This window comes from Argentina silus (genome assembly GCF_951799395.1).
Source record: "Argentina silus genome assembly, chromosome: 3".
Lineage (NCBI taxonomy): Eukaryota > Metazoa > Chordata > Actinopteri > Argentiniformes > Argentinidae > Argentina > Argentina silus.
Genome location: NC_139657.1, coordinates 31390404 through 31402810, shown reverse-complemented (window position 1 = coordinate 31402810; position 12407 = coordinate 31390404). Strand labels below are relative to the sequence as shown.

General features: G+C 40.6%; 1 pseudogene across 1 annotated transcript in view; it reads left to right on the top strand.

Annotated features, from left to right (window-relative positions):
* LOC310802306 (cytochrome P450 3A27-like) overlaps nt 1-12407 on the top strand; it is a 230779-nt pseudogene that overhangs the window by 194564 nt on the left and 23808 nt on the right. The window contains exons 2-5 of the transcript in view: nt 8913-9012; nt 9146-9259; nt 9697-9785; nt 9896-10044. The product of the transcript in view is annotated as a cytochrome P450 3A27-like (transcript). The remainder of the gene's footprint in view (nt 1-8912; nt 9013-9145; nt 9260-9696; nt 9786-9895; nt 10045-12407) is intronic.

Sequence of the window (12407 nt, the reverse complement as noted above, 5' to 3'; positions counted from 1 at the left end):
TTGAAATTGTCGGCTACAAATGAAAAACACATTCCAAATCAAATATATTTTTTATTATTATTATGAGAGACCTAAATGCATGAATTGAATTAGGGCTATTTTAATTTTGCCGAGGTCTTCTGCTTATTAGCCTATAGGCTCCTACCTGTACCAGGCCGATTCCAGTTAATAAAATGTGCCCATTATATGGCCACTGATATTTGACCTGTTGGCCACAATTGCAGGCTATATTTCAAGGCGTGTCAACAAACATAGCCAGCCAACCCACACTGGAAGCTTTTGCTGACTCTAACATAGGCCTCTGACAGGACCAAGTCACTTCGAACCATTGCATCGAACGCTGATAAGAGTTGTTAGGCAGTGAATTACCATGATAGTCATTCCAAACCCATTATGACGCCAGCCGAACGCACATTATAGATAATAACATTTCTTTGCTGCCAATCGGTGTACTGGTATTTGTTGACTGATTCAGAAGGGCAAACTCAAAGATTGTTATCCCATTCTCATTTGGGGAATCTTTCTGACATTCCTGTTGCATTATAGTATGGGTGTGTGGAGATTATTTCAATCATTTTTGTTTGTGTTCTATCTACTGTAGGTGCATAAAAACAATGGAGGTGAAAATATATATGAGTATTGAGGATATCAGGAATTAAGACAGAGAAGGCAGAGTTTGAGAAAAAGATAGAGGAATATGAGAAACAAAAGAGAAGGGACCAAAAAGTTAGGCAGAGGGAGGAGGAGATCCTGGTCAGAAAGGCAGAAAGACTGCAGGAGGACAGGAATGAGTTCAATAGGGAGAGGGAGGAGATGAACAGTGGGATCAAGATCCTCATGATGGAGAATGAGAAAGAGAAGGAGTCCTCAAAGGAGATACTTAGAAAGGCTGAGAAGGCAGAGGCAGAGTTAAATATGATGAGGAAGGAGAGCGTGAAAATCCAAAGAGACGGGCAGAAGGTGGAGCAAGAAATGCTCAGGATGTGGAAGGAGAAGGAGACATTTCTCAAGGCCAAGAAACAGATGGAGAAAGAGATGGAGAAAAATATGGTGGCAGTCAAGAGGAGAGAGGCCCTGGTGATGGAGGCCGAAGAAAAACTTAAACTGAGCAAGGAAAAAGAGAAGGAAGAGCAGGAGAAGGAGACCTCAAAGGAGATGCTTAGAAAGACAGAGAAGGTCGGAGCAGAGTTGCAAATGATAAAGAAGGAGTGGATGAAAATCAAAAGAGACGGGCAGAAGGTGGAGCAAGAAATGCTCGGGATGTGGAAGGAGAAAGAGACATTTCTCAAGGCCAAGAAACAGATGGAAAAAGAAATGGAGGCAGTCAAGAGGAGAGAGGCCCTGGTGATGGAGGCCGAAGAAAGACTTAAACTGAGCCAGGAAAAGGAGAAGCTAGAGCAGGAAAAGGAGACCTCAATGGAGATGCTTAGAAAGACAGAGAAGGTCAGAGCAGAGTTGAAAATGATAAAGAAGGAGTGGATGAAAATCAAAAGAGACGGGCAGGATGTGGAGCGAGAAATGCTCAAGATGTGGAAGGAGAAGGAGACATTTAAAAAGGATAAGAAACAGATGGAGAAAGAGATAGAGGCCATCAAGAGGAGAGAGGCCCTGGTGATGGTGGCTGAAGAAAGAGCGAAACAGAGTCTGGAAAAAGAGAAGCTAGAACAGGAGAGGGAGACATTGAAGAAGGTGAGCATGGTGACGATTAGAGAGATGGTAGAGAACCTATAGACTAAGTAGATGAAGGTGATTGTTGCTAGTTTTACTATAGCATTTAGTCCATGACCTTCAACTCTCAGTTGAATTTGTCCAATTCTTGTCTCACCTTGCACTCCCCTCTGATGTTACTTTTTTAATTTCAGATGAACGATGGCTCCAGATATGCCCCAACCCTCATGTTCTCGTTGAGAGCGACTCCTCTGATGGCTCAGCTGGTACACAATCAGGCAAACCAGGGGACGAGCCTTTCTGTCAAAAGCCTTGTTGATGTGGCCCTGGCTGAGAGCGTGTGGGGGTGCAGAGATAAGACAGGGGACTGCACATGCCGACACTGTTAGCCTGGAAACCTCAACGCAATTGGCTGCTATTTAGGGATACATAGCAAATCAATTTATATAGTTGTCTTAAGTTCAATAAATTAAGTTGAACATTAAATTAAATTGACTTCCTTTCTCTACCACTGTGACTGCTTGTGGCATTTATTATTATAGAAAGTCTTACTTGTGATGACCGTGTTGTATGTAGCTGAAGATGAATGTAGCTATTTTTTTAAGTCGCTCTGGATAAGAGCTTCTGCTAAATTACTCAAACGTAGGCCTAAAGTACATCCGTAAAATAATGTATCCATTTCCTGTTAACCATCTCTAAACCCTAGATGGCAGTATTTACTCTTACACCAGAAACGTGACCAGTTTCACGTGTGGATGCAGAAGAAATAGCCTCCCAATCTGTTTCTGCAAGGAACTTCTAATTTATGGATTCTGTACATTGTTTTATGTTGAGAGTCTTGTCAAGTCTGAATATCTTAGAATTGGGGTTTGTCCTCTACCTCCAAATATAAACGAGGACAATCCCTTTGTTTTTCATACAGGTACCACTATTGTATGTATTTCTATAATCTATGTTTCTATTACTTTACCATACTATGAAACTAATTGAATATGTTTTTAAGCGTCCAAAAAGCATTGATACCATTTCCAAGCACTCCAAGAATCATTTTGCGTTGCTGCTGCAGCAGCCGCGCAATGTCAACACTTTAGACACGCACTGGTGTAGCATGTAACATTAAAATCCATCAACTTCATATCACACCATTGATGATTGGTGAACTTGTTGGATCAGTTAAGGCCTGTGCCAGAAATCAGTAGACACACCAATCACACAATGGGACTATAACAGGCACATACAGTGCATTCTGAAAGTATTCAGACCCCTTCACTTTTTCCGTATTATGTTATGTTACAGCCTTATTCAAAAATAGATGAAATTATTTTTTTCCCTCATTAATCTACACACAATACGCAATAAGGTGCTTCAACAAAAAACGTAAAGGGTCTGAATACGTATGTAAAGGTGATATTTCAGTTTTTTATTTTCAATAAATTAGCAACAATTTCTAAAAACCTGTTTTTGCTTTGTCATTATGGGGTATTGTGTGTAGATTGATGAGGAAAAAGGCTGTAACATCACAAAATGTGGAAAAAGTGAAGGGGTATGAATACTTTCCGAGAGCACTGTATTTACATCTTGATTCACATAATCACACCTCGTACACACTTGCAAGTGATAGCAACGCCTATCACCTGTCCCAATAAAGGGATGCTACAAGCGCGCCATTTCATCCTTTCCACTCTTCACTCTCTGACTGTCTGAAGTGTACTGTAGTTGTGTTGTTGTAGCTGGGTACACCTCAGCCTATGATTCTCATGGGGCGTTAGTTTGAAAAGTGTACTGTAGTTGTGTTGTTGTAGCTGGCTACACCTCAGCCTATGATTCTCACGGGGCGTTAGGTTGAAAAGTGTACTGTAGTTGTGTTGTTGTAGCTGGCTACACCTCAGCCCATGATTCTCATGGGGCATTAGGTTGAAAAGTGTACTGTAGTTGTCTTGTTGTAGCTGGCTACACCTCAGCCTATGATTCTCACGGGGCGTTAGATTGTCTCTGATAGAATCTTACGGTTCAGCTCAACGACGATTTTCACCTTCTGAGCACCTGTTAACTCTCTGAGCTAGCAGGCTAACCTGTGAGCTCTCAATTCTTTGTTATTGTTGAACCCTAGCTCGACGATAATTCCTCAGGTTATTATTAGAACTTGCAAGGTCACATGTGTAGGCTACAGCTAGCACTTGGGACGGACGGCTAACTAAGTTACTTGTTGTTTCCGGACAGCTGAGAACCTTGGCTAGCTTTGACAAGGTAATATTGAGAAATATTAGCACCCTGTTTGCAGGAGGGTTGGTCAGCTTGTGTTTGTAGCCCTAGGACTACTGAGCACTTTCTAGTAATTAATAATTTACTAGCTAGTTACCTCGTATAATGATCTGGAACATACCAGTTCTCTCTGGTGTGGGACCACCATATCTAACTATGCGGGTACCAGTTCCCTGTGGTAGCACGTGGGTGTAGCAATGCTGAGGTGTGCTGATATTGTACCTGTTTGTTGCATAGTGCGCTGTATCTAAACTAACCCCACAACTAAGTCAACTAATAAACATGGGCTACGCATATCTTAAACATGCCTGTGTGTGTGTGTGTGTGTGTGTGTGTGTGTGTGTGTGCGTGCGTGCGTGCGTGCGTGCGTGCGTGCGTGCGTGCGTGCGTGCGTGCGTGCGTGCGTGCGTGCGTGTGTGCTTGCGTACATGTGTTTTTTCGGGGATGCAGAGAAAGTCTTCCAGCTGTTCCAATGAGTACATCCATCCATCCATCCATCCATACATAGACCTATGCATTTAATTCTGGTTTGTTTATAACTAAGAGGAAGACACATTTATCATCTGTTAGAAATTATTTTTATAAAAACAGTTTATTATTGCTATAATAAAAATACATTACTGCAGTGTGCTAAATTTACTAATGTGATGGCCTGTTGACAAATGAGCGATGGATCAAGCATTAGTCCCATAGTACGTTGAATTAATACATGGAGAGGTTAAGCCAGGTCATCAAGAAAGATGTTGCAACACACGCTTACACAAAGAGCTATAGTGGAATAGTACCAGGCTAGGGAGGATAGGCTAGGGAGGACATACCAGAGTAGGTGTCTTATCTCTTACAGAGTGCTGACTCCGCAGCTGGGATGAATGGTGTGATCAGCCCGTGAACAACAAGGGATGCCAAGTCTAAACCATGGTTCCTCCCCAACCAAATAGCCAATCACAATCATTTTGTATACTGTAAATACTTTGTTTGACTGTTTGAATGCATCCAATTTTGGAGGGTTGGTTACAGATTAACAGCTTGCTGACTGTGATTTTCATCGCCAAAAGTGGTCCTTGTACAAGCCTAGAATTCTGACATGTAAATAAATAGCTAAAAGTAAGAAGTAGTTTGTCTTCTCTTCAAATAAAGAACACGTTTTCTCACACATCAAAAACCACTAGTTATCATCAAAAAGGATGGTCACAGTTTGCTAAAAAAGAGTACCTAAAAAGCCTGCAGAGGTCTCGTAAAAGGTATTGTGGACAGATAAGATGAATATTATCATGGACTAGAGTGACAAAAGTTTGGAGAAAAAAGGATCTGCCCAAGATTTACAGCATACCACCTCATCTGTGAAACATGGTGCAGGGGGTGTTAGGTGTGGGCATGTATAGTTGCCATTAGAACTTGCTAACTTGTCTTAATTGATGATTGTACCTGCTGACGGCAGCAGCAGAATGTATTCTGAAGTGCACAGAAACATCTTGTCTGCTTGAGTGCAAGCAAATGCCTCCAAATGCATTGGATGGAGCCACACCATACAATAAAACAATGACCCAAAACACTGCCATAGCAACTAGTGGAAAGATCTTGATTGGCCAAGTCAACCTTCAGATTAAAATTCAATTGAACATGCATTACATTTCCCTAATGATAAGAATTTAGGCAAAAAGACCTCAAAACAAACAACAACTAAAGATGGCTGCAGTACAGGCCTAGCAGAGCATCACCAAAGAAGATGCCCAGCGTCTGGTGGGGTTAGTGGTTTGCAGACTTCAGGCAGTTATTGTCCACTAAATACTAGTGGATTGTCCACTAAATACTAAACATGACTGCTTCATTTGGACATTTGATAAGTCTGTCCCATTACTTTTGGGTACACTGAAATAGAGGGATTATGCATAAAAAGTGATCCAAACGTTTGATAAATCCGAACGTTTGATAAAGTTCTTCATAACGAACATCAGGGAGATGTGACCAGAGAGGTGGTGAGTGGATCCTGGCTATAAGGGCACACTCTTGCCAACACACATTCTGGTGTGACATGTGGGATGTCTTATTGATCTATGTTGCTTTGGCTGTCTCCATGTGTGGATCATTGTAATCAGGGGTGGGGCTGGCCTTTTAAACACCTGTGCTTTGTTTCATTCAGGGAAAACAAAGAGATTTTTAACATTTCTTTTAAAGAGACAACACACATTTTCTGCCATGCCTCTGTCAATTGATTTGGCTTTAATCAATGGTTTCTTCTTGATGTTGTGTACATGTTTTCATGCCAATGTCACCTTTCAGAGGAAATCAAGGAACCTATCCAGATCTGATGTCGTATTAGATGAGTCAAACCCTGTCAGAACATAGTTTGCTTTTGCTAGATTCTTTTCTTTTCTTTTGTCTAGTATTGGTATACATGGTCGAAATTATGCACTCATATTTAGTATTTGGTCGACAATACTTTGTATGCAATAACCGTCTGGGACCCATTGACCCCACCAGGTGCTGGGTATCTTCTCTGGTGATATTCTGCCAGGCCAGCCATCTTCAGTTTTTGAGGTGTTTTTGCCCAAAATCTTACCATCAGAAAATGAAATGCATGTTCAATAGGATTTAAATCCAAACATTGACATGGCCAGTCAAGAACTTTCCACTTTTTCGCCCTGAAAATCTCCCTAGCTCCAATGGCAGTATGTTTTGGGTCATTGTCTTACTGTATGATGAAGCGCCATCCAATGAATTTGGAAGCATTGCTTTTACTCGACCAGACAAGATATTTCTGTACACTTCAGAATATATTCTGCTGCTGCTGTCAGCAGTAACATCATCAATTATGATAAGTTAGCAAGTTCTAGTGGCAGCTATACATGCCCAAACCATAGCATCCCCTCCACCATGTTTCACAGATGAGATGGTATGCTGTAAACCTTGGGCAGATCCTTTTTTCTCCAAACTTTCCTCTTGCAATCACTCTGATAATATTCATCTTATCTGTCCACAAGACTTTTTTCCACAACTCTGCAGGCTTTTTAGGTACCTCTTAGCAAACTGTAACCTGACTATCCTTTTTAAGAATAACTAGTGGTTTGCATCTTGCAGTGAAGCCTCAGCCATTTGCGATTGCTGAGCTCATCAGTGCTTGATTTTGGCAAGTCTAAGGTTTTGACTATGTTTCAGATTTTTCAGCTTTCACCATTTGTCAATTCCTTTGCTATTGTAATGTATCTAACACCTTGTCCTTTGTTGGGAATGATATTTAAGGAGAGGGACAGCGAGATATTCTTTGAGTTTTGGGTTAGGCCCATCACGGGCATCATTCTCCCGCGTTGTCCTTGACGCACGTTAACGTATGGTTAAAACTTACAGACGTATGTTGTTTTAAATTGTGTTAAATTGGTTATTTTGTTGATACTCTATTCTCATTCTTCCTATGGGCATTAATGTGATGTTGTGCGCTCGATAAAGGTTCTGTTAATCAGGGCTGGCTCTAGCCATTTTGGTGCCCAAGCATTTTTCCTTCTTTTGCATTATCAAATGTCTAAATTAAGCACTCATGTTTAGTATTTGGTCCCCAATCCTTTGTATGCAAAGGTGCAAAAGTCTGTGACCCATTGACCCAACCAGACGCTGGGTATCTTCTCTGGTAATGCTCTGCCAGACCTATGTTGCAGTGACTGTTGTTGTTTTTTTAGGATGTTTTGCCCTAAGTCTCCTCTTGAGCAAATGAAATGCATGTTCTATAGGATTTAAATCTGGAGACTGACTTGGCCAGTCAACAACTTTCCACTTTTTGGCCCTGAAAAATTCCCTAGTTCCTATGGCAGTATGTTTTGGGTCATTGTCCTGCTGTATGATGAAATGCCGTCCAATGAGTTTGGAGCCATTTACTTGTACTTGGACTGACAAGATGTAAATAAATGATTCTCAATTATGGTGAGCATTCTTTGGTTATCCACTGGAAGTCTTCCTTGGCCTACTAGGTAATTTGCAATTTCTGAGCTCACCAGTGCTTTCTTTCCTTTTAATGAAGTTAAATGAAGTTCCAAACTGTTGATTTTGGTAGGTTTAAGGTTTTGGCTATGTTTATTTTTTTTCTGATATTTCAGCATCATAATGGCTTCCCTGACTTTTAATAACATCTCTTTGGTCCTCATGTTGACAAGACACCAATAGCAGACTGCACAAATTATGTGACGGAACACACCTGACGAACACACTTGTCAAGCCAATTGTCCTATCACTTTTGTGTAGCCTGAAATAGGGGGATTATGCATAAAAGTGTTGTAATTTCTGAATGATAAACCAATATGTACATCAAATAAAAAATAAAAATCTCTACGTTTTTATTTCAAATCCAAACAGAAGAAAAAATGCTTCACTGTCCCATTACTTACGCAGGGTACTGTATAACCTTCTGTGGAAAGGGTTCTACATGGAACCCAAAAGGTTTCTTCAAAGGGACAGTGGAAGAAGAACCCTTTTTGGTTCTAGGTAGCACTTTTTCAAAGAGTGCAGGATCTGTGATGGGTCTGTCTGTCTCTATCTACGGTATATTTGCTTGAATGCCACAGCCTATTTAAGTATTGTTGCTGACCATGTGCATCCCTTCATGGCCACAATTTACCCACCTTCTAATGGCTACTTCCAGCATGATAATGCACCATGTCACAAAGCAAAAGTCGTCTTAAACTGGTTTCATGAACATGACAATGAGTTCAGTGTTCTTCAGTGGCCTTCCTTGTCACCGGATCTGAATCCAATAGAACACCTTTGGGATGTGGCAAAACGGGAGATTCACATCTTGAAAGTGCACCTGAAAAATGTGCAGGAATTGCGTGATGCAATCATGTCATCATGGACCAGAATCTCAAAGGAATCAATGTCACGAAGAATTGAGGCTGTTTTGAGAGCAAAGGGAGGCTCTACCCAGTATTAGTATAGTGTTCCTAATAAAGTGTTGGGTGAGTGTATATCTAACTATCTTTGTTTTTGCTGGTCTGTAGGATCTATGATGGCCGTCAGCCCGTCCTGTGTATCATGGACACAGCCATGATCAAAACCATCCTCATCAAGGAATGCTACTCCCTTTTCACTAACAGGAGGGTAATACGCTAAATTGAAGTTGTTGTATGGGGAAAAAAACATAAGGGCTTATTAAATAGATAATATCATTGTTATTATAGCATTATTAATATTCGGTTAATTTTGCAGTATATAATCATTGTTATTTTTCTAGAATTTCTATCTCAACGGGCCTCTGTATGACGCCGTGTTTATCGCTGAGGATGATACATGGAGACGGATCCGCAGTGTCCTGTCTCCCTCCTTCACCAGTGGGCGGATCAAAGAGGTACAGTCCCATCTCTCCTCTCCTTCTTTTATTCATTCCAACAACACAAATAAATGAATGACTAACAACTCTGATGTGTGTGTGTGTGTGTTTATGTGATTTGTACTATGTGTATAGTGTGTATTCATTGTTGTTTGTTGTTGTGTGAAGCAGCAACTTTAATTGTCCAAGACAAATTTCCATCCGGGACAATAAAGTATATTTAATCTTATCTTAGATAAGTTCAGTGGTCAGATGACAGAGTATAGAATAATAGTTCATCTTTGGAGTCACTTATTCCTTGACTATATACATAATGTATCCTGTATGAATGTATATTCTCAGGCTATATAAACATTAAAATAATTCCTGTTTCAAACATGATATTAACCCATGTTTTGCACATATTAATCCATGTATCAATCATCATATTTTTCCATGTATCCTTCCCAACTCAGATGTTCGGGATCATGAAGCAGCACTCTGGTAATTTGGTCAGCAATCTGAAGAAGACGGCCGATAACGAAGAGCCCATTGAACTAAAAGAGTGAGTATTTCTCTCCGAGAAGATAAGGTGAATTTGTAATTTCAGTGAACTCCCCCTTTAATTTTGTGGTTGTGGTTCTGGTGGTCAAAGATTGTGTGGTTGTGTTCCAGGTTCTTTGGACCATACAGTATGGATAAGGTCGTCAGCACTTCATTCAGTGTCGACATCGACTCCCTCCACAACCCCTCTGACCCCTTTGTGACCAACATCAAGAAAATGCTCAAGTTTGACATCTTCAGCCCACTGTTCCTCACAGTCGGTACAACTGCCCCCATATAGCTTTCAGTCTAAATCATTTTGTGCTCAATAAATGAAGCTATCGAATTCATTGATTAGACTGACATACACTGTGGAAACACTCTATGAGACCACCAGTAGCTCTCTGTCCTTCCTGGCCTACAATCTGGCAACCAGCCCTCACATCATGACCAAGCTGCAGGAGGAGATAGACACTGTGTTTCCCAACAAGGTAACCCCTCTGCAGACTCCTATATAGTACTATTCATGTGGAACAGGAAATATGATAGTGACAGTATTTTAGAGGGTACTGATGAGTGTGTAACCCCTGTGCACTGCAGACTCCTACAGTATCTATTACTATTGCTTTGGAACAGATGGTTAGATAGGTGACAGTATTTTGCAGTATGCTAATGTGTCTGTAGCATCCCTGTGCAGACTTCTGCCCAGTGCTATTCATTTGAAACAGGAAGTAGATAGGTGTTGTTGGAATCTTCAGAATAGTTAAAAGGCCAGTACCTGAGGACCTGAGGGATCTACAGGGTATATACCTTAAAAGCATGTCTGACATGCAGTGGTGTGCGTGACCATAGAGTGATTTCTAAACTAATACAATCATCTTAAAATAAATTATAAAACTAACAGGTTATCAGTGCAGAGACTTGTATGATATGTGCTCTCCATCTGACTCGTGCTGCTGCATTCTGTATCATTTGCCAAGAGCTTTCTTTGGTCGACCAGACAGGAGAGTGTTACAGTAATCAAGGCTGCTAGTAATACAAGCATGCATTCGTCTCTCAGTGTCAGCCTGGGAGAGGAAAGGTTGCACCTTTACAGCTGTGTTCTGTAAAGGTCCATGTAATATTCAACCTTTTTAAAAGCTTCCTAAAGGTTGTAATGACTATCTTTAATCGGTAGCGATCAGGGAACGAGATCCCTTGAAATAAATATTTCATTTACAAACGCTGTTTTGGTTCGGAAAACACGCTTTTTAAAATGGAGTGTCCTACCTGGACACTCGGTTTGCATATAAACATGTTGTTACTGCCAGGGGTGTTCTAGGGGAGTGGACTCACCTTTCTGTCTCTGAGGGCTGCCTCTTCCAATCGTGTGCGCATGCAGAAACACAACAGCTAATGTCCAACACTGCAAGTTCATTTCGGGGGGTTATATTATTATAAGGGAGGATGTTGTCGTTTGGACAACTTCAGACAGAATTTCTCCACGATGGCAGATTTCCGACAAACTTACTTACTCTTCTTTAAGTGATACAAATATGTTTTAGTCACATTCTTGATATGGGTTTCAAAATTAAGATCTGAGTCAATGGTGACACCTCTGTTTTTTGCCTGGTGCTTAGTGTTACTGTAAGTAGAAGTGTCTTTAAGTATGCAGACAGTTTCTCTCTTTCGGTTTTTGCTCCAATGACTAGTTCTGTGACATCCATATGTCCGCAATGCATTTCACCAGGAAATCAATCAAACTGTTTGACTGGTGCTACAGAGTCGATAGTTGCCCTTAGTTTGGTGTTGAAGCTGGTTACTAAATCATTATCACAGGAGGAAGCTGTTGATGGTGTACTATTCATATTCATCATCATGAATCTCATCTGCTCAGCGACATGGCTAGATAAAGAGGATGCAACAGGAGTAAGACCCTTTGTAATCACTAGGTCCAGGGTGTGGCAGTGGTTATGGGTGAGCCCAGTAACTCACTGAATAAAGTCCGTAGAATTCAAGAGATTCATCAAATCCATGGCTGTCGAGTCAGTCTCATTGTCCACATGTAGGTTAAAATCACCAATGATAATAATCTTAGCATAATTTGAATGAAAGGTAGATGGGCCTTGGATGAAACCGTGATCTTTACATTTCTCATCCTTGTCATCAGGTGTCTTTATCACTCATTACTGTGCAACAGGAGGCTGATGGAGGTAGAAATGGGAGGACAGCTCATTGTAATTAGAGCTTGACAGATATATCTGATATTGGCCTTAAAGAAATATCTGAAGAGTTATTCACCATGTTATATATAATATAGAGGAAACTGGACAGCACTTATTATGGATCATTTAACACAATTACACATGACACAACTGTGTTAACAGAGACACAATACGTCCTGCTCCTGTACATGTTTGTATATACTGTACATTTTCCCCTATGTCTGCTAAGGGCTTCACTGCTTTTTCCACTGTTTATGTGGCACATAGGATATTTATATGTAATTGGCCACTTACGTAAATGGGCGATTCTTAGACTACGGGCACTTTCATGTCCTTTGATCATATTTTATAAAAAAAAAGAAAAAAAAAAAGGGAATATTCACACTTTCATAGTTATCTTTACAATGAAAGTACTTTAGGAACTTTTTACCGGTAGTCTA